At 36.8% G+C, this 23,310-nt stretch overlaps 1 protein-coding gene across 9 annotated transcripts in view; it reads right to left on the reverse strand.

Moving 5' to 3' along the window:
- The window catches only part of LOC149575842 (dynamin-related protein 3A-like), a 116,663-nt gene that overhangs the window by 92,089 nt on the left and 1,264 nt on the right, over positions 1-23,310 (reverse strand). The gene's annotated exons all lie outside the window — the stretch shown is intronic.

The raw sequence follows: 23,310 nt of genomic DNA on the forward strand, positions 1-23,310 counted from the left end.
AATCTCATTTTCATGGATTGTGGAAATCTAATAGATCTAATTAAGAGAGGGTTAAGGAATCGAGACTTAAGTATGTACTATAAGTCAATGATTGTTCTAAATATGATGATGATAGGAAGTTGAAATTCTCTTGGTATGAAACAAATGTAATCCAAACCCTAATTGGGAATTTTACCACAAAGTAAAAAATTCTAAGAGCAAAACAAAGTGCTTACACTAGCAGAAAGAAAAAATCAATCACTTTACCAAGAAACACCCCTTCTTAGCTATACCCTCTACAAAGGTTGAAGATGAAGTAAAAATTACCACCCGCAGAAGAGGTCCACTAGACAAGACATTTGAAATGAAGGCAAGAGATATTGCTGAACAAAAAATTGCAAGTTGTCTCTATTCCAATGGTCTTCCTTTAAACTTGGTGAGATCACCATATTGACGGTAAATGGTGTTGGCAATTAATTGTGCACCTCCCGATTTCACAAGTCTTAGGTTTGAAAAGGTGTGTACTACCTTATTGCAAAGAGAGAGAGGGATGCTACAGAGACCTCCCTTCATCCAATTAGAGATTCTTGTATTGAATCAAGTGTTTCTATTGTTTCTGATGGATGGAAAGATATCAAACCGTCCATTCACAAATGTTATTGCAATGTTTTTTAAAGTAGTTGATTGTGAAGGGGAAGTAAAAGATGTAGAGTTCATTTCCAGAATCCTCAATGAGTTCATAGAGATGATCGGTAATGCAAATGTGCTCAAGGTAATTAAGGGCAGTGCAAAAAATTGGAGGGGTGTAAGTGCCTTTAAGGCAAGATATGAGTGCATTTTGGACACCATACACTATACACTCCCTCAACTTGGTGATGCAAAAAGTTGGCATCAAATAGAGTGGGTAAAACAAACATACAAAGAGGTTGAGGAGATCCAGAACCACCAAACATCACAAGCAATTATCAAATATTTCTCGCAATTGGAATTGTTGAACGTAATTTAAGTTATTTATTTAATTTTATTTATGTCATGTCAATACCAATTTGTACATAAATTTGCTTGATATTTTTTTTAATGTGTTATTTGCATATTGCTTACTATTAACATGATCCTGGCTTGCTGGGTAACGTCTATGATGGCATGGACACAATGGTAGAGAGAGCAAAATTGGCAATACAAAAAACATGAGGATGTAACCTTATGGAAAAGGTGGAATCAATCATTTGTCATCGTTGGAAAGAGATGACCACACCATTGGATCTCCTTGTATATGCCCTATCTTTGAGGTACCATAGCAAGAAAGTACATCCTATGCAAGGGATATTACCAACATGTAGAAATGTTGAAATTGCTAATGAGTAAAAGTGGCATTTACTAGACTCTTCCAATATGAAGTAGAGAAAGAAGTTAGGAAAGAATTTGGCATGTTTATCTCAAGAAGTAATTATAGTCCAACAACTATTAATGACCAATTCGACATGGAAGTTGTCGCATGGTGGTACGTCCATGGTCAAAATTTCGTGTACCTCCAAGCTCTTGCAATTAAGATCCTTTCACAAGTTTTTTTTCTAACACTTGTATTCTACAATTTAATATTTAACATTATTTAATTTGCTTCGTATTTTTCCTTTTGATTTTGCTGGTTTTCTATCCAGATTACAAGTTCTAATATTGTTGAACAGAATCAAAGTACATACTCCTTTATCTAATCAGTGAAGCGTAACCGACTGGGTTGAAAAAAAGATGAAGGTGATGGAGCCCAAAATTTTGGGTCTCCATTTATGCATTATCCTAAATCTTTTGTTGTCTCAAGAGACATTTGATAAGTCAGATGATGTACTTGGTCTCTTCTGAGATCTATGAGTTATTGAATCAGAACATATTACAGCATACTGTACCTTCCATTTTCATTTATGAGTTCACAGCAATGTTCAAACTGTAAATCTAAGAGAAAAACAACTATCATCAATCTATTGCAGTCCTATGTTCGTATTCAACCTCTGATGCAATCTCTCAGAGATATATGTAGATGCAGGACAAATTCTACAGATAAGATGGAAGCATACTAAGAATTGAAGATTGTCAAGAAAAATGAATGCTGATTTAATGGCATGTTTGGCTAAGTAATTTCATCAGGATCCTGTTCTCATGCATATGTACGGAACAACACAATATTCAATCAAATGAAGGAGCTATATGAATTTTCATACTTGCTGTAGATATACCTGCATCCATGAGGGGCCAGACATGTTTGTTATTGATTCAGTTTAATATTTGCAGATTGGCTTAGTCAAGCCCTAGCACTGTTGGGATGTGCGATGATTTCTCAAATCATATATTATGTAATAAGGGAAAATGACCAATAGAAGTATTGAAGGCCTTTGATCTTTGACGTCATTTCTGTGAGTACAAACAACAGCAATCAAGACACCATTTTTAAAGAGTGACAGCTTCAGAAGTTTATGTTTGGAATAGCGGCATGCAGGGAAGATTCAATCCAAGCATCCGGAAACATATCAGGGGTCACCGTGGACGTTTGCAGGAGAAAGCATATTTTTATTTGTCACGAAAATAGTTCTGAATAATATATTCATATATAAATTGTTTTAACTCTGCATTTTTGTGGCAGGAAGAGCCATTAGAAAACAGGAAAAATATATGGAGGGAGTCGAGCACAAGGAGACTATACGTCAACAGCAGATATATGCATCGAGTGTACTTTGGGTGTGAAATGAAGGAAGGCTCCATGCAGATACTATGAGTCAATATTGTAAAATATGGCTCGCAAATTAATGTTCAACAGATGGAATCAAACAGAAAAGGTGACCACGGGAATGAGAGAATGCGTCAAATAATTCACACCGATGAAGAATACAGGGAAGGAATAATTAAAGCCACCAATTATCTTTGGATATAATTAAAATCATATCAAAAGCTTAATATTGGTTAGTTTTTATTCATGAAGGGTTACATCATTATGAAAGGATTAGGAACTGAATGGGTATGTCTATTCACCCATGCACCTTTTCACATTTATAAATAAATATGAGATGTAAAACAAAGACAAAGGGGACAATATTCATATTTGTATTTTAAAATTTTACCTATCCTATGCTCAATGATATATTTTTATTCTTTTATTGATAAAGAAATGATTTTTTGAACTAAGCCTGTGGATGGTGGATTATCAAATGAATTCTTGTGCGATCTGGAGTCGAACTGTATTGGATGGATCATCCGTAAGGAATGTCTCCAGTACAATTTTATTTCCGGATCAGTAAGAAATATCTATTTAATTTATTTGCATTAGAGTTTTAAATTATTATTAAGTTGTGTCCTTTATAAATGTTTTTTTATTTATTTTCTATAAATATTTTAAAATTCCGACAAGTGGACTGGGTCATTATTGCATTTTAAATTTGATAAACATAGATATTGTGAAATATTTTAATTGTTTCCCTATTTATGTCTAGTTTGTCTCTGCAGGAGTTAAAGTGCATCCTAGACTAGTTTTAAATTGCATTTATATAATTGATCCGTCACATCTGAATTGTTAAAATTGTCTATAGTTTGAATATATTGAATTTTATAAAGTTGTACGTTTCAACTTATAATATTGACTCTAATTGCCCATTTAATTAAGCATTGGTCTTTTATTCTTGATTCATAATCCATATGCTGGCAACTGTTTCATTTCTTTCCTTTGAAGAATTAATATATTCATTTGTTGCAATCATTTGTAATAATCATTTTTATTTAAAAAACTTTCATATATTCATTTATTATTTTCAATTCATGATTTGCCAGTTCTAAAGTTTTTCTATAATTCTTGCCGTTTTGAAAAGTTTTTGTTGCATTCGCATTCTAATTTATCTGCTCTAAGCATCTTGGATTTAAAGTTGTTGTCCGAGATTAGGTACGCCTGCCTCGATTTTGCAAAGCTGGAAGCGCAAGGGATTTGGATCGCATCGATCAATCCCGTCAAGTTGGCCTTAACTGGTTGGACAGCCCAGCATCAAACAGGCAAGGCTCGTAGGATTCCAATCTGTAGTTTTGGGAACCAACAAATTGGCGACTCTGCTGGGGACAGTTGTAAAATAAACCCTAAGAGTTTTTTATTGCAGAACCCTAAGAGTTTCTGATTGCAGACTAGTAAGAGTTAAATTCTATTTAATTTCTTAAAACATTTTGATAAGTTTTTTTACAGTGCATTTATTTTTTTTGAAGATTTCAAACTCTCATAATTATTTTATAAATCTTGAATTGCTTTATAAAGATTTGATCTTGTGGGGGCATTCTATATTTTTCTTTAAGCTTTTTCTATAGATTCGATCTTTGGTGAATTATACCCTGTTGGAAGGAAGAACTCAGATTCTTGAAGATTATTGATTTCCTCCATTTGGAGGTGGCGACTCTATTGTATTTTGATTGGTACTTTAATAAAAGAAGTACCTGGATCATCACTGACTTTGTTGAGGGAGAAGACTCAAAAGGAAGTGTTATACATTTTTTTCAAATGCATCGATCATTTCAGAGAAAGCCTTCTATTCCAGGTGGCGCCAGGCCATTGCATTTCAGCAATTTTGATTGTGAATCTAGCAAGTTATCTCCAACGCTTTCACAACTGGTACCGAAGTTCCATGGAGAATGGGATGAATCGGCAATTCAACATTTGGATGCATTCGACACGTTTATAGAAGATTCTGAGATTTGTGTGGAAGATCAGGTAATGAAATTGTTTTCCAGGACTTTGAAGGACAATGCAAGACAAGCATATGAATCATTACCCACACAATGTATTTCATCTTGGAAAGAATTTGAAGGATGGTTCCTATCTGAATTTGATGATGCAAGCCATGAAGAAGAGATGTGTTATGAACAATATGAAGACCAATGTTGCAGCATGGAAGAGGATCCTGACATGTCTCCACTTGACACCTTTTTCAATATAGAAAGATATGAAGGCGAAACTTCAGCACATTTGTTTTTGAGGATGCTAAACGCTTACCATGAGATTCCATCAAACCTCAAGCCTCCTTACAAGGACTTTTTGAACAGAATTGTCAAGTTGAGAATCTCGCCAAAGGATCCTGATGTGAAGCTTCTTCTTCAGATATGGGATCAAGCTATTAAAGATGAAGAAAAAGATACTAAACTAATACAAGAACATAATGATGTTTCAGATTCAAATGTAGAAGAAATCGAAGAAGAATCCGATCATGATGAGACCAGTAAGGAATTAGACTATGAAGAACATGGAAATGATGAAGAGGATTCTCTCAATGTGGATGATATTTCGATCTTGTTAGATATGGAATATCAAAAGTATGTTGAAAAGGGTGGTAAAAAATTTCTTCCTGTACACAAGGAAAATCAAATCAAGGAGAAACAAATTGATGTGTCCTATGAAACATTTAATGAACAAGAAAATCTATTCATCTCAACAAATCCATATCACTTTCAAAAGGAGGAAAGCAATGAACGAGAAGGATAATACACTCCTCAGAAAGATGATATATTCGTTGAAGATGTGCATTGTGGTCTAAGTGTAGAAACAGATCAATTTGGACACAATTTCAAAGAATTTTCAGATCCCATATATCATGAATTAACACAAGAGAATGAAGAATTTAGTTCTTATATAGATTTTGAAGAAAATGTGAGCATTCAAGAAGAAGAAGATGCATCCAAGGGGGACTTCTAAATCATTTCAGATCTTTTATGCAATGAAACAATGGAGAATCCGGACATAATATCTAGTGAAGATGAAGTAGAACAGCATGTGATATATAGGCATGAGAAAGTTTCAAATGTAGGTTCTCATGAAAATATTCCAGAGGTTGCTTTCTTGAGTCCATTATTTGAAGAAGAGTTTTTATATCAAATATATCAGCACTATGATAATATACCTAAGAATGATTATGAAAATAATGAAAATCATAGCATATGTGGAAAAATATATCCAGAGAAAGAACTATTTTCCAATCCATTTTATGATCAATCTTTGCATTTAAAAGGTGAAGATGAGATGGAATCTAATGTACATAATAGGGAGGACGTGTTGGAAGTTAATCCTGATTTTAGGATTAAATTATACTGTTAAGCGAATCATTTTCTAAATTTCATTAAAATGTCATATAATTTAAAAAGATGATCTGCTCACAGTAAAGAATTTGATCAAATTGAAACCTCCCACAATTTTGAACTACTGCCAAAGAAAACGTTCAGAAATTCAGAGGTTCAAAAGTTACTAGCAACAAGAGTAAAGCAAAAAATCAATGCAAAATCAATTGCAAAGACTAAATATTGATCTCTTTGCAGTTAAAAAATATTACAGGCGGAAAAAAGGTTATTTGAGGCTACTTGACTACAGTAATGATGTTACAAATGTAAATGGCGGAAAATTTGAATGAATTAATCAGAGATCAAACTGATCTATATATACAAAGAGGAGAGTCGAATAGAATAGAAACATTCTATTCTAGACTATACTAAATATTAGAAACATTCTAATATTTACAGAGATATAATAAGATACAATAGTGAGCATTAAAAGGAAACATGAAGGTTATGTTAATACCCCCCCTTAATGCTCAATCTATTTACTACACCAATAGATCCCCTGAATTTAACAAACTTGTCAGGACCAAGGGGTTTAGTGAAAATATCTGCTGATTGCTCTGAGGTAGGAACATAGCGTAACTGAATAGATCCATCTTTTACTAATTGTCGGATGTAATGGCAATGAAGCTCGATGTGCTTGGTTCGTTCATGAAACACCGGGTCTTGGCAAGTTTTAGTACGCCCTGATTGTCTGAAAACAAAGAAGTCGGACCTACTTGAGGAATATGCATATCTGCAAGCATCTGCCGGAGCCAAACTGCTTCACAAGCTGCCTTGACAGCTCCTCTATATTCTGCTTCTGTAGAGGAGAGTACATGTGCCTGTTGCTTCTTACTGGTCCAAGTAACTGCTGCAGATCCGATACTAAACACATAGCCAGAAGTAGATTTCCTATCATCAACTGAGCCGGCCCAATCAGAATCAGTGAATCCACTGAGCTGAGGAGTAGCACTCCTTGTGTAAAGAAGACCATAATCTGAAGTACCATGTACATAGCGTAACACACGTTTCGCTGCAATCCAATGATCAGTCTTGGGGTCTGTCATGAACCGTGAGATGTAGCTGACTGCAAAACTGAGATCAGGTCTAGTAGTAGTAAGGTAGATGAGACTACCTACTAGCTGCCTGAAGAGTGTTTCATCTACAGGAGGAGAAACAGATTGTGCAGACAATTTCAGACCAGTCTCCATAGGAGTGGAGGCAGATTTGCAATCCTGCATTCGAAACCGATCAAGCAAACTTCTGGCATACTTGGACTGAGGCAAAAAAATGCTGTTGTCAGTCTGCCAAACCTCAATACCTAAACAATAATGAAGCAATCCGAGATCTGTCATATCAAAAGTTCTGCATAGATCCTGTTTGATTTCTGAAGTCAAATGTTCTGAATTTCCAGTAATGATCAAATCATCCACATAGACAACAAGAAAAAGAATATCATTACCAGAGTGTTTAATATACAGATTACTGTCTGACGGACTACACTGAAATCCTTGAGTAACCAAGTAATGATCAATCTTTATGTACCAAGCCCTAGGGGCCTGTTTAAGACCATAGAGGGCATTCTGGAGTCTACATACTTTGTGTTTTGAACCAGCAACCTTAAAACCTAGGGGCTGCGTCATGTAGACTTCTTCCTGTAATTCACCATTGAGAAAGGCGCTCTTCACATCCATCTGATGAACTTTCCAACCATACTGAGCTGCAATTGCAAGAAGAATGCGAATAGTGCTCATTTTGGCTGTCGGTGCAAATGTCTCCTCATAATCAATGCCTTCGCGCTGGGTGAATCCTCGAGCAACAAGTCTAGCTTTGTATTTGTCCAAGGTACCATCTGCATGGCACTTGACCTTATAGACCCATTTACAGCTAATGGGTTTCTTCCCAGGAGGAAGATCTGAAAGAACCCAAGTGTGGTTCTTTTGAAGACTCTGAAGCTCAGAATCCATTGCTTGTTCCCATTCTGGAATTCCTTAGGCCTCTGCATTTATATCTGGGGCTCAGGGATACTGTGGATGTTGGCCATAAGAGCTATATTAACTGTGTTGTGCTGAAGGCTCTTATTTCTGGAGGTTCTACCCTCAATGAGTTCATCAGGACAAAGATCGCTAAGCGTTTGAGCCCACCATTTTGGCCGAAGAGTCGAGGAGCTAATATCAGATGCTGTCGGAATAGCTGGAGGAGAAGCAGGAGCAGGAGTTGTATTATCTGGAAGTGACTGAGGTGGTGTATCAGTAGCATCAGATGACTCATAAAATAGAAGAACCTAAGTCAGAGATTGTTGAAGACTGAATCTCGGAATGTGGTGGGGAGTCAGAGAGCGGAAATGGTCCAAATTCCTCATCAAACACAACATCACGACTGAAGATTAAACGATCAGTATTTACATCAATCAGTCTGTAGGCCTTATGTGTGTGACTGTATCCTGTAAACATAAGTTTCTGGCTTTTGGAATCCAACTTAGTGCGTTTGGCATCAGGAATCCATTCATATGCCAGAGAGCCAAAAACTTTCAAATGGTTGATCCTAGGTTTGCGACTAGACCAGGCTTCCTCAGGAGTCTTATGATCAACTGCAAGGGTGGGTGACCGGTTAAGAAGGTAGACAGCTGTGGATACTGCTTCTGCCCAATATTTTCTGGGAACATTTCTATGTTCTAGCATAGCCCTAGCCATTTCTGTGATGGTACGGTTTCGACGCTCTACAACACCATTTTGCTGAGGGGTGTGAGGTGTGGTGAACTGACGTCTAATGCCATGAGTAGTACAGAAGGCAGAGAAAGCAGAAGAACAGAATTCCCCCCCATTATCAGTCCTAAGAGTACGGATGGAGGAACCAGACTCTTTTTCTACCAGAGCTTTAAACTGCTGAAATACAAGAAAGGCATCTGATTTTTGCTTAAGAAAATATACCCACATTTTGCGACTGAAATCATCCACAAAGAGTAAAAAATACCTGTTCCCAGTAATAGAAGGAGTATTCATAGGACCACATACATCAGCATGGACTAGCTGGAGTACTCTGTATGCCCGCCATGTTTCACCATTCTTAAATGGTGTCCTATGTTGCTTCCCTGCTTGGCAAGCTCCGCAAACGCGATGGTTCTGGGTCTGAATATTAGGTAGGCCATGGACTAAATTATCTCGAGCAAGTTGTGCTAGATATTGAATGTTCAGATGACCGTATCGCTGATGCCAGAGATTGCTGAGAGCGGATGATTCGGCGATGAAGGCATGCTTAAGGGAATCGCCTGAATCTACAAGCCTATAAATACCATGATCCTCAAGACCGGAAGCAAGGGTAGTGCGAGAAGCACGATCAATAATCAAACACTTATTTCCACTGAGGGGAGTGCTTTATAATCTGACTAACAGACAGAAGATTATGTTTCATGCCAGGAACATAACATACATTGAGAAACGTGAGTTTTCTTCCTCCAATCTGAATCTGAACATTGCCCTTGCCGAAAATATTGTATTCTTCACCACCTCCAAAGATTACTGAGTCAGAATAGGGAGTGAATTCAACAAACCAATCACGCCTATGAGTGAAATGTCGGGAGGCACCAGAATCGATGTACCAGGCAGAAGATTTCACATGATTTGCAAGTATGCTGGCCATAAAGGCATGGTAGATAGATTATTTCTGCTCTGAGTGTTGGGTAGCATTGGCGTACTGTTTAATTGAGTCCGACTTCTGATGCTGCTGATACAGATGCTTATAATATGTGAATATTTCAAATGGCACAAACTTCGAGGTGAGAAAATGAAAGACCCAAAAAAATTGGAGAAGTACCCAGAAAAGAGCTCGAAAAACCTAGAAATAAAGTGTTGTCAGAATTCGGATCCGCTGGCTCGAAAATCGAGGCACAAAAAACGAGGCACCCACAAAAATCTGATGAAGACCCATTTGAGATTTCAAAAAACCCACTAAGAATATGTGATCAGAAAATTTTTGGAGGTCAAAAAACTAGGGTTTCGAGCAAAAACCTAGTCGCCAGCTTTGAAGGTCAGATTTGCAGGAAAAATGGCAGATATAGGCAGATTTTGGAACAAGCGGATTTGAGATAGACGGATCCAGGCAGATAAGGGCGGATTGAACACGTTTTCACTCACACAAAATGCCGAGTTGCAAAAAAACGGCGAGTTGCAGAAAAACGACGGTAGAAACCCGCGATTTGTAGAAGATCAGACGTGAGCCAAAGAAACCTGCGATTTAAAAAACGTGAACTCGGGATTTGCAGAATTTCAGATTTCTCAGAACAGAAACCCTAGACGGGTTGTAGAGAAAATGGCAGAAATAATTTCGAAATTTAGAGCAGATAATTTCGAAAGAAATTATAAACTATTCAAAACCATTTGAAGCAATAGCTCTGATACCATGTTACAAATGTAAATGGCGGAAAATTTGAATGAATTAATCAGAGATCAAACTGATCTATATATACAAAGAGGAGAGTCGAATAGAATAGAAACATTCTATTCTAGACTATACTAAATATTAGAAACATTCTAATATTTACAGAGATATAATAAGATACAATAGTGAGCATTAAAAGGAAACATGAAGGTTATTTTAATAAATGAGACATAGAGAACAGCTATAGAAACTATTACACAATGCTTCAAATACTCCTAATGCTAATATAAAACATTATGAGATATATAAAAGTTCCCTACAAATTAGGACTACGCCTAATTGACTTGAAACACTTATCATGTTTTATTCCTAAAGTTCGGCAAAAGGTATCCTCCTTTTGTTGGTCCCCAAAACAAAGCTAGTTTGTGCATGCTAACACTGCATACTTCAAATTTGCTGATTTCAATCTACTTCAAATCAACAGTTGGGCGGAAGGGAAAGGAAAAAGAGCAAGCGGATTTCAGACCTAGATATTCTATTATTGATCATTGTGTAACTCTTAAGCATTTGATAGAGAAAATATGAGACAAACAGTAGGGAGAAGCATATTACTGTTTTGTGGACTTCAAGAAAGCATTTGATACAGTACCTAGAGACGAGCAATGGGGCAGAATGGAAGAATTAGGCATTCCAGATGTGTATAGAGTAGCTATACACAAGCTTTATGAGAGAGTTAGAGCCAAAACCAGAACGAAGGAAGGAATGCCCAAGTGTTTTGGGAGTGACATTGGTGTGAAACAAGGGTGTCCATTATGCCCCACTTTGTTTGGCTTATATATTGATAAATTTGAATCTAGGTTAGACAAAATTGATGATGAGGGGGTCCAATTGTTTGGGTTTGTGGTGAAGCTTCTTTTATACGCCAAAAATCTTATCTTGATATCAAAACCAACTCAGGGATTAAGAGATCATTTAGAGGCTTTGGAACACTTTTGTCAAGAAGTGGGGATACAGGTGAACATTACCAATTCAAAAATCATGATTTTTTCTTTGAAAAGAAAGGATAAACACACTGAATTTATTTTCTAAGGCAATTGTAATGTTCCTCCAAAATTATCTTTATAAAGATAGAGAAATAAGAATAAAATATTAATTATTTTATATTAGTTCCACAATTTCAAAACTAATATAAATTAATTAATTATTTTTAAAATAATACAATTTCACTGTGTAGTTGTTAATTTTTTGGATTAGTTAATTCCAGTTGGTTGGTTTTGGAAGTTCACGAAACTTCCACCCCATTTCTTCCAAGATAAATAATGGCCATGGACGATGAGGAGGGGGCAAAAGAATTGAGCATTTCATCAAAGTTGGTCAGTGACCAAGAGATATATATTAAACTCCTTTCATTAGGATATATGTCTGGCCTAGTGGAGACAGATGGGTGAGAAATATTCATTGACAGTCAAGGATTGTGAAGATTGATGATTGGTAACACAAGAATCCTATTGCAAGTATATGTGTCAAGTCGGTCAAGCAGAATTTTAAGATTTGGTGTCGTTGGTGAGAAATACCTCTATCCGTCACTGTGATTCATCACGTATGCTAGGATGGAGTAAAAATCATATTCATGGAAATAGAATCCCTATCAGCATAACACCATGAAGTTTCATAGTTTCTGCAATGAAGATGGTATTGTGTTTTGAAGGCCTTTGACGGAGCGGTCAATTCATCATATATGGAGTAACCCAGATGGAGACACATCATGATCACAGAAGTCCAATAGCCTAGGAGATTAGTAAAGCAGAGGATCGTAGAGTTTGAGCATGTATTGATTTTTGGTGATAGAAATATGAAGCAATAAAGCGACATTTGATATCAAACTGGAAAAAGTTGACAGAGAAGCTTCCAGGGATGCTTCCGATTGCAATTAGAGCATTGGTATCAAGAAGAATTCCTACTCCTGGGCCATGGTAAGGACAACCCTATTTCGTCTAAAGAAGCCATAACATAGAAGAGCGACAACCTTGTATTATCGAGCATTTCCAATATGCTTGCGTGATTCTCCAAGTGCATATTTCTGAGTTAATATGTAAATTCAATTATTAAAAAAAATCAATTCAATACAGATTCAGGATTCAATTGACTGCTTTGAAGTTAGAATAAAACTGCATTTTGTTGAATTTATAAATTTTGTCTGGAGTGAATTACGGGTAATTCATTCAGAGTAGAAATTGAACCTAGAACAACATTGAAATTTGTTCTATAAAATCCGCATTTTCACATTGGTATCAGAGCCTTAGGTTCTGCCAGCCTGTGGAATAAACACATAAGTCAGACTTATGCAAAAAGGGAATTATAACTTTTGTAATACCCGTGTCAGACAAAACAGATTGATAGAATCATCTAGTTCTTCTAAACAAGTTGACATTGAAGACAATCATACAGAGTCAGAAGAGGAAATAATTTTTGGAAATAATATGGGAGACATAGATGACATTAGGGATCTCATAATTGCATTACTTGGGAGTCAACAAGATATGCAGAATAATGTAAATCGTATGGCAGATTTGATGGCACAATTCATGAACAATAATATGAATCAAAATCAGAATAATGTAAGCGAGTTAGGTGGACAAGAGAACCAATCAGTAGATGGACAACCTGAAAGTTCAACTTCAGCAAGACCCTTCATGCCAACCTTCACTCCTAGTGATCCACAACCTGAAAGAGAACCTACCATTAGGGAACTCCAGGAAGAGGTATATCAGAATTGGATACAATCAAGTGATGAATTCAGGGCATCAATGACTTTTAGAGAATATTTGAATGTTAGGATGAAACATAAGAATAAGGGGCAAGGGGGAGATAATAATGAATTACAAAGGAAGATTGGTAAAATGTTCATTCCATAATTTGATGGATTGGGTAAAACCACTGCCAGAGCTTGGGTACAAATACTTGACACATACCTACAATTAAATTCAATGATGGAGAATGAAGCCATTAAATATGCAGCATTACATTTAGAAGGAATTGTAAAAGAACGGTGGCATCAGGGACAAATCAAATTGGATCATAATCAGATTAGCACTTTTGTTGTTCTCACAGAGAGCCTTATTGACAAGGTTGATTTTAAGGATCCTGAACTTCACCTCAAAGATTTGACTCTACTTAGACTAACAGGTACGGTGGATCAATATATCTCTGAATTTGAAAAATTAGCAGTATTAGTAACACTAGGAGACAGAAAATGGTGATATTTATAGATGGATTATCTGATACTATCAAAGGGTGGGTTAAATCTTTAAACCCTCCTTCCTTGCAGTCAACCATAAAAAGGGCTAGACAACTAGAACCTCCTTCTAAAGGAAAAACATTTAACAAAGGGCCACTCTCTAAGCCAGAATTTGATAAAAAGAACTTTTCCAAACAACAAACCACCTAGAAATAAATTAGAAAAGGAAGAGTGTGATGAACTCGGAAGAAAAAAATTGTTTTCCAATTGTAAAGAAGCATGGGCACCAAGTCATAGATGTTTAGGAAAAGGGAAAATTTATTACATTGAAGTAGTATCAGATAGTGAAGATGAGGAAAACATAGATCCAAATCAGGAACAAGATCCTAAAACTCCACAAGAGGTTTAGGAAGATCCACCAGGGAACGGTGAAAAAGCAACAGTGATAGGAACTCTGCATTATAATATTTTCAGAGTAAGAGGGGTTTTACAGGGGCAAAGAATCATTGCTATGATAGATAGTGGTGCTACACATAACTTCATTGATATCACCCTAGTTAAAAAACATTGTTTACATACAAAGAAACATGAAGGTTTTAGTATTTGAGTAGCAAGTGGTACTACTTTAGTAAGCACTCATAGGGTTCCTCAATTAAGCATTACTCTAGGTAATTATACAGTAATAGAAGATTTTTATGTGGTTGATCTAGCTAACTCCTATGTCATGTTGGGCATTCAATGGTTGATAACTTTGGATAAATACTCACAGAGTTTCAAGCGTATGGAGTTTTCTTTCTAAATTAATGGAAAATAAGTAATTCTCAGAGGAATGTCAAATGGTGGACCCTAAGTTGTGTCTGCTAATATAATGGAGGTCATTTTTTGTCATGGTGATATAGCCTGGTAAGCACAATGCCTTATCTCCACTAAGGTAACAAGTTTTGAATCTAAACATTATCAAGATGATTTGTTGCAGATTTTAGATTCACATAGTGTGGTTTTCAAAGATATACCTCCAATAGAGGTTTTACGCACAGTATTGAATTAGAAGAAGGGGCAAAACCAGTTATCACTACTCCTTACCAACATCCTAAGGCATTCAGAGATGAAATAGAAAAGGTTATTAAAGAGTTGTTGGATATGGGACATATCAGGCCTAGTTCAAGTCCATTTGCTTCTTCTATGGTGCTCGTCAAGAAGAAAGATAGGATTCTGTGCATGTGTATAGAATCTACATTACCATGCCCTCAACAAAAAGACCATAAAAACAAGTATCTGATTCCCTAAATCAATGAATTGTTAGATGAAATAGATGGTGTTGTATATTTCTCTAAAATTGATTTAAAATCTGACAACCATCATAAAATTGTTTTTCGTTGTCATTATGGTCACTAATTTTTACTTATGACATTTGGACTAACAAATGCTCTAGCAATATTTCAATCTTGTATGAATCATATTTTTAATAAACTAAGGAAGTTTTGTTAGTTTTCTTTGATGATATCCTGATTTACAATAAGACTTGGGAGGAACATTTGTGACATATCGATGAGATTTTGGGTATAATGCAAGCACGGTCTCTCTATACAAAAGCATCTAAATGTGAATTCGGTATGACCGAAATTTTATGCTTAGGTCACATGATCAGTGCCAAAGGTGTACAAGTACATCAAGAGAAGATTAGAGCCATTCTGAATTGGCCAGCTCCACGGAATTTGTTCGATCTAAGAGGTTTCTTTGGTTTATGCAGTTATTACAGAAGATTTGTCAGAGGGTTGGTGCACCATTGACAGATCTTACCAAAAGGGGGCCATTCAGGTGAACTGAAGCAGCACAACAGGTATTTGATAAACTCAAAGGGGTAATGAGTTCTTGTCCAGTTTTTGCACTTCTAGATTTCAATCAGCCTTTTGTCCTAGAATGTGATGCTTTTGGTGAAGGAATACGAGCAATTTTGATGCAAAATAACCACCCTATAGCTTATGAAAGCAAGAAACTGAATAGTGCTAAAAGATTGTATTCAATATATGATAAGGAAATGTTGGCGATTACGCATGCCTTAGCTAAATTTTGGCAATATTTAGTTGGTGGCCGATTTGTAGTTAGAACTAACCATAATAGTTTGAAATATTTCTTGAACCAAAAATATTTGAATGACATGCAGCAAAAGTGGATTAGTAAAATCCAAGCTTATGATTTGGAGATCGAATATGTTAAAGGTAAGAACAATGTGGTTGCTGACGCGCTATCCAAGAAACCTGAAATTAATGCTATATCCAGGGTAATGGCTGATTGGAAATCTCTATTGTTAGTGGAATATTCTAAGAATGACTTTGCATGTGATTTATTGGATGGGAATGTACAGGACGACAAATATAAGATTGTGAATGATATTATTTACTACAGGGATAGGATTTTCCTTGTACTTGGTTCTAAATTAAAATTGAGAATTATGCAGGCATTTCATGATCTAACTTTGGCAGGACATCCTGGTTATTTAAAAACTTACAAACAAATACGTGAACGGTTCACATGGAAAGGACTCAAAAATGATGTGTTACAATATGTAATATCCTTACTAGGACTATTATCAAAGTCTAATGTGTGACTACTCAAATAAATTTATTCATTCTCTAAAGAAAGTTTTTGACCCAAGAAGAACATTATCCTTATATTGATATTAAAATTCTATTACAACCAGTAACATAAATTTCTAATTGAAATGAAGAAGTAACAGATTGGAAACGTGTTATTCATTCAACAACAAAATTAAATGAAGCAACTCCTAACTCCCTTAAAGAAGACGTCTTACATGCAAGAAAGGACGTGATAGAAGAGACCTGAAAATTGGTGTACCAATTCCCATTTTCCATGATATTAGTGTGCCACGGATGGGGAATATCCACGTCTGCTCCTCTTGCTCCAGCCCGTAGCCTGTCCTGCAGTTCTTAGAATGCTCTCCACCTTGCCTCAAGTAACCCGCACTCTATCACCACCCGAACATGTTACTCATACATCCCTATATCCTACAGGTGCATCAATACTGGAATTATGTACAATTGCTTGTCGTGGAGGATCAGATTGTGGTAGTAGATGTTGGCTCACGTAACAGTTGTTGTGGCTCCTGAAAATCCACTACACATACTTCTACCAATGCTCCCCCGCAAGTCTGCTATTAATGTCTACTCTTCCCATAATTGTGGTATTTCGTCCACGGTATAGGAATGTCCCACACGACAACCACACACCCTTCTTCCATGCCGGGAGTACTCCCAACTTCCCTTTCGTTGTGAGAGAGATGGATAATTGGTGCCCTAAACACCATGCATTTGTCTAGACTGTCATGTTTGTTACTCACTCGATTGTTGACCCTTACGGCTATACTATCAATTGGCCGGGCCAAATACTGAAAATTGATTATGCTAATATTCCATTACGATCAGAATTTCACAACTGTTACTAATCGTTATTGAACTTACTTCTTGGAAGCGGAATCCCATACAGCAAAGACGTCTCACAATGCAACTGCACTTCTGAAATGAATAAAGACTCCAATGAGAGGCTGGGACTACATCCAACTTCTCAAACTGTCTCAAGGGGTTTCATCCTCGAGAGTAACCAGTCACATTTAAGCAGCCTTGTTTTTTTAAATATAAGTATATTTCATGGTACCTATCCCAAGGAAGCTCATTGCTTTAATAACCTTGATGTGAGGGGAAGTACAAACAACTAGGCAATGTGGGATAAAAGTCATTTTCGTCTTTTAGTCACTTAAGTTACTTTTGTTATAAAATGACTTTTAAGTCATAAACTAACTTTATAAATCCACTTTATAAAATAAAGTGACTTAACTATAAAAAAGCTCATCAACTTAATATTTCCCTAACGAAACCAAATTAACCCTTGTGACTGGTTGGCATCCTCAAAATTAATGTCATTAGCCTATCTGAATGGAAAGATAGACTAACAAGGCGCCAATAAGGCCTAGCACGGAAAAGGGGGCATTGCACAATATGTGAAGGAATGTCTCACATGCCAACAAAATAAAGCAGAGTATTCCTATCCAGCAAGACTACTCTAGCCTTTACCCATTCCAGCACAGAAATGGGAAAATGTTTCTATGGATTTCATTACCGGATTGCCCCGAGTACAAGGTAAAGATTGTATTTTTTCGTAGTTGATAGACAGACAAAATTTGCACATTTCTTTGCTATCAATATAGAGTTTACAGCAATTCAGGTTGCTGAATTATTTTTCAAGGAGGTGTTCCATTTACATGGTTTGCCAAAGAACATCATCAGTGACAGGGATAGCAGATTCCTGAGCATCTTCTGGGAAGAATTATTCAAGTTAACCAATATAGAATTGAACCATAGCACTAGCTACAATCCACAAACCGATGGACAAACAGAGATTGTGAACAAGTGGGTTGAAGGTTACCTCCGTAATTATGTGGTTGGGCATCAAAAGGCTTGGATCAAATGGTTGTACTTAGGAGAATATTGTTACAACACATCATATGTCTATTGGTATGACTCCAAACAAGGCTTTGTATGGATATGATGTTGTGTCTTTTATCGATCTTGCTTTTGACAATAGTAATGTGCCCAAAGCTCAGAACTGGCTTTAGGGAAGTCAAGATATTCTAAAGGTACTTAAGGAAGCTTGCAATTTGCCCAAAATCAACAAAAAATTTATGTAATCAGGAAATGTACAAAGCACAATTTTGATGAAGATGAATTGGTGTATCTTAGGCTATAGCCCTATCGGCAGTCGTCTCTAAAACGTAGCAGCGCTGAAAAGTTAAAACCTCGCTTCTATGGACCTTATTAGATTGTCAGAAAAATTGGTAGTGTTGCCTATGAATTGCATCTTCCAGAGGGTAGCCGCATACACAATATGTTTCATTTTTCATGCCTTAAGAAAAAGCCTTGGGCACACAGGTGACACTTTCAGAAGAATTGCTACCTTTGGATTCAAAGGGAGAATCGGAAACCATTCCCTACAAAATTATGGATGTGTCTGAAAGGTGTTTGCGTAATAGTTCCATCAAGGAATATCTTATTCAATGGAAGAACTTGTCGATGGACAATGCGAGATGGGAAAACAAATAGGTGCTCCAATATCCTAATTTATAGTTGCTTGTGGGCAAGCAACAAGAGGGAGGGGAGATTTGTAATGTTCCTCCAAAACTATCTTTATAAAGATAGAAATATAAGAATAAAATATTAATTATTTTATATTAGTTCTACAATTTCAAAACTAATATAAATTAATTAATTATTTTTATAATAATACTAATTCACTATGTAATCAAGTTGTTCATTTTCTAGATGCCAATAGTGGCATGTTGTGATGGTTAAGTTGTTATGTTGTTATCCTTGCCATCAAGGTTCAAATCTCATGGGGATGAGGTCCCCCATTTGTGGCCTCACTGGTTCATAGCTCCAGGTCAAAGCGTTTACCCCTTCGTACCAAGTTGTTCATTTTCTAGATTAATTAATTCCAATTGGTCGGTTTTGGAAGTTCACGAAACTTCCACCCCATTTCTTCCAAGATAAATAATGGCCATGGATGATGAGGAGGGGGCAGAAGAATTGAGCATTTCATCAAAGTTGGTCAGTGACCAAGAGTTATATATTAAACTCCTTTGTCAGGATATACACGTTTGGCCTAGTAGAGAGAGATGGGTGAGAAATATTCATTGACAGTCAAGGTTTATGAAGATTGATGATTGGTGACACAAGAATCCTACTGCTAGTATATGTGTCGAGCCAATGAAGCAAAATTTTAAGATTTGGTGTCGTTGGTGGGAAATACCTATGTTTGTCGTTGTAATTAATGACATATGCTAGGATGGAGTAAAACTCGTGTTCATGGAAATAGAATCCCTGTCAACATAACATCGTGAAGTTTCATAGTTTCTACAATGAAGATGGTATTGTGTTTTGAAGGGCTTTGATGGAGCGATCAATTCATCATATGTGGAGTAACCCAAATGGAAACACATCATGATCACAAAAATCCAACAACATGGGAGATGAGTAAAGCAGAGGATCGTAGAGTTTGAGCATTTATTGATTTTCGGTGATAGGAAATATGAAGCAGTAAAGCGACATTTGAGATCAAACTAGGGAAAATTGATGGAGAAGCTTCTAGGGATACTTCCGATTGGAATTAAAGCATATGTATCAAGAAGAATTCCTACTCCTCAGCAATGGTAAGGACAACCATGTTTCATCTAAAGAAGCCATAACATAGAAGAGCAACAACCTTATATTATCAAACATTTCCAATATACTTGTGTGATTCTCCAAGTGCATATTTCTAAGTTAATATGTAAATTCAATTATTAAAAGAAAAATCAATTCAATAAATTCTGTCTGGAATATGTACACAGTGCCACATAACAAAACTTGGGACAGAATGGAAGAGTTGGAAGTTCCTAAAAAACTTAGGTCTGTTGTTCATAGATTGTATGAGCAGGTCAAAACTAAACTCAGAACGCTGGAAGGGCTATCAGAGGATTTTGGCAACAACATCGGGGTTAAACAAGTGTGTCCACTATCTCCAACATTATTCGGACTCTATATTAATAAGTTGGAAGAATGGATAAACAAGACCAATGGTGAGGGGGTACAGCTGGCCCATTTTGTGATAAGATTGCTCTTATATGCAGATGATCTCATAATACTTGCTAGAACGGCTAAAGGTTTGAAAGAACACTTGAAAGCACTAGAAAGTTTTTGCCATAAAGTGGGAATGCAAGTGAATACTAGCAAAACCAAAGTTATGATCTTCTCGCTGAAGAAGAATCGAGGTATACAGAAGGAGTTCCTGTTTGAAGGTAACCCTCTTGAGATTGTGGAGGAGTACAAATACTTGGGCATAGATTTTCATAACAAACTCAATTGGGATACATGCAGATCAATAAGGATCCAAGGGGTCTGGAAGGCGTTATATTCTTTAGATAACAGGTGCAAGAACGCAGAATTATGGGATTGGACGACCATGAAAACTCTTTTTGGTTTGCTGGTCACTCTGGTTATTCTATATGGATGTGAAGTGTGGGGTGGTAGTATGTCCGAACAGAAATGGCAACAGGTAGAAAGAATTCAAAAACACTTCATCACATGCAATCTTAAAGTCAAGACTACGGTGTCGTATGAGATCTTATTAGCGAAGGTGCGCTCCTTTCCGTTAGAAGCCGTCGCATTGGTCCGGATGCTAAGCTATTTAAAGAAAACCCAAGGTCTAGAAACACATCGCTGGCTCAAGCTAGTCGTAGAGGAAAAACTTGTTAGGCGCAAAAGCACATGGATGAAACAAAATGACAAATGGATGCGAAAATGGGATATCAACATCCATACTTGCTCGGATAACATTAAAGAAATAAAGAAGTTTGTCATGGAAAAATTTCGCAATAGTTTATGGACAAGGCACATAGGGCGGAAAGAATCTTAATACATTAAAGAATTTAACCCCACTTCTAGTCATGATGAAAAGGCCTATATAAGAGCACCTATTAATTGGAAAGCAAAAATGTTGATGGCACGACTCAAAACTAGTTCACACTGGCTACGATGTGAAACTAGTAGATGGCAAGTTCCAAAGGAAGAGTGGGCCGACAGAACATGTTTATTCTGTAATATGGGAGCAGTAGAGACGAAGCAGCACTTTGTCAAGGATTGTCTGGCATACAATGACATCAGATCTGGTTATACAGAGATATTGCAGAACAAGGACTTCAACTACTTATTCGAAGAAGATCAAGTGAAGAGAACAACGGCTCTGATTATCAAACTTCAGAGAACGAGAGACAAGTTAACCAAAACTTTGCAGCTAGATTAGGTCCACCCCTGCCTTGGGGGGGTGATCGTGTAGGTCCCATAGGCTACTTTAGCCTCATGGACGTAATTAAAATCTATCATATCATATCATATCATTCAAAGTAGAAACTGAACCTAGAACAATATTTAAATTTGTTCTATAAAATCCGCAATTTCACAGCAGTCCTTTGAAATAGTGAAAGAATACAAATATTTAGGGATTGACTTCCATTATCACTCTGGAAATTGATCCTCATTTGTCAGTCCCCAAAAAAAAGCTTGTTTGTGCATGCTAACACTCTGCATACTTCAAATTTGCTTATTTCAATCTACTTCAAATCAGCAATTGGGCAAAAGGGAAAGGAAAAAGAGCAAAAGGGCAAGCAGGTTTTAGACCTAGACATTCTACTATTGATCATTGTGTCACTCTTAGGCATTTGACAGAGAAAATATCGGACAACCAGCGAGGAGAAGCATATTACTGTTTTGTGGACTTCAAGAAAGCATGTGATACAATACCTACAGGCGAGCAATGGAATAGAATGGAAGAAGTAGACATTCCAGATGTGTATAGAGTAGCTATACAAAGGCTTCACGAGAGAGTTAGAGCCAAAACCAGAACTAAGGAAGGAATTTCCGAGTGTTTTGGGGGTGACATTGGTGTGAAGCAGGGGTCCATTATCCCACACTTTGTTTGGCTTATATATTGATAAATTTGAATCTTAGTTATAAAAAATTGATGATGAGGGGATCCAATTGGTTGGATTTGTGGTGAAGCTTCTTTAATATGCCAAAAATCTTATCTTCATATCAAAAAGAGCTCACTGATTAAGAGATCATTTAGAGGCTTTGGAATGCTTTTGTCAAGAAGTGGGGATACAGGTGAACACTACCAAGTCAAAAATCATGATTTTTTCTTTGAAAAGAAAGGAGAAACACACTGAATTTATTTTTGAAGGCAGTCCTTTGAAATTGTGAAAGAATACAAATATTTGGGGATTGACTTCCATTATAGGCTCAATTGGGAGACTCGCAAAGCAAAAAGGATACGAGGAGGATGGAAAGCATCCAAACTGCTCCAAAAAAGATGCAGAAATGCTGTGCTTTGAGACTGGCAAAACAAACAAAACTCTCTTTGGTTTACTGGTCATGCCAGTTGTTCTTTACAGCTGCGAGGTTTGGAGGGGGGAGGGGGGCAGAATGACAAAGTGTGGGTGAACATTATAGAGGATGCAGAAGCACTTAATCAATAGTAGTATCAAAGTGAAAGCCTCAGTGCCATATGAAATTCTATTAGCAGAAGTTGGTATTTTCCCGTTGGAGGTGCAAAGAAAACTTGGTTAATTAACTATTTAATGAAACTAGAAAACACGGATAACCAGCGATGGCCCAAGATTGGGATGAACAAGGCTTTGGCTAGCGACTTGGATTAAGCAAAACATAAAGTAGTTGAGCGTATGAAGCATCAAGCTGCAAGGTTGTCCTAATACCACTGTGGAAATATAGAAGTTTGGCATGGGAAAATTTTAGAATGCCATGTGGTCTAATAACATGGGTTGAAAAAAGACACATTATATCAAAGTGTTCAACCCATCCCATGAACATGGGTATAAAGCTTGCCTAGGGTCAGATATTAAAGCTAAGGCTAGAGTGTTCACAGCTCAGCTGAGGACAGGCTCACATCATCCCAGATGCAAAACAGGTAAATGGAAAAGGCCCAAAAAGGAGTGTGAGGAGAGGATTTGCAGGTTCTGCAAAAAAGGTGGGATTGAGACTAAATGG

This window comes from Cupressus sempervirens, chromosome 1, assembly GCF_028749045.1.
Source record: "Cupressus sempervirens isolate cs-2001-9-10 chromosome 1, ASM2874904v1, whole genome shotgun sequence".
NCBI classification, from domain to species: Eukaryota; Viridiplantae; Streptophyta; class Pinopsida; order Cupressales; family Cupressaceae; genus Cupressus; species Cupressus sempervirens.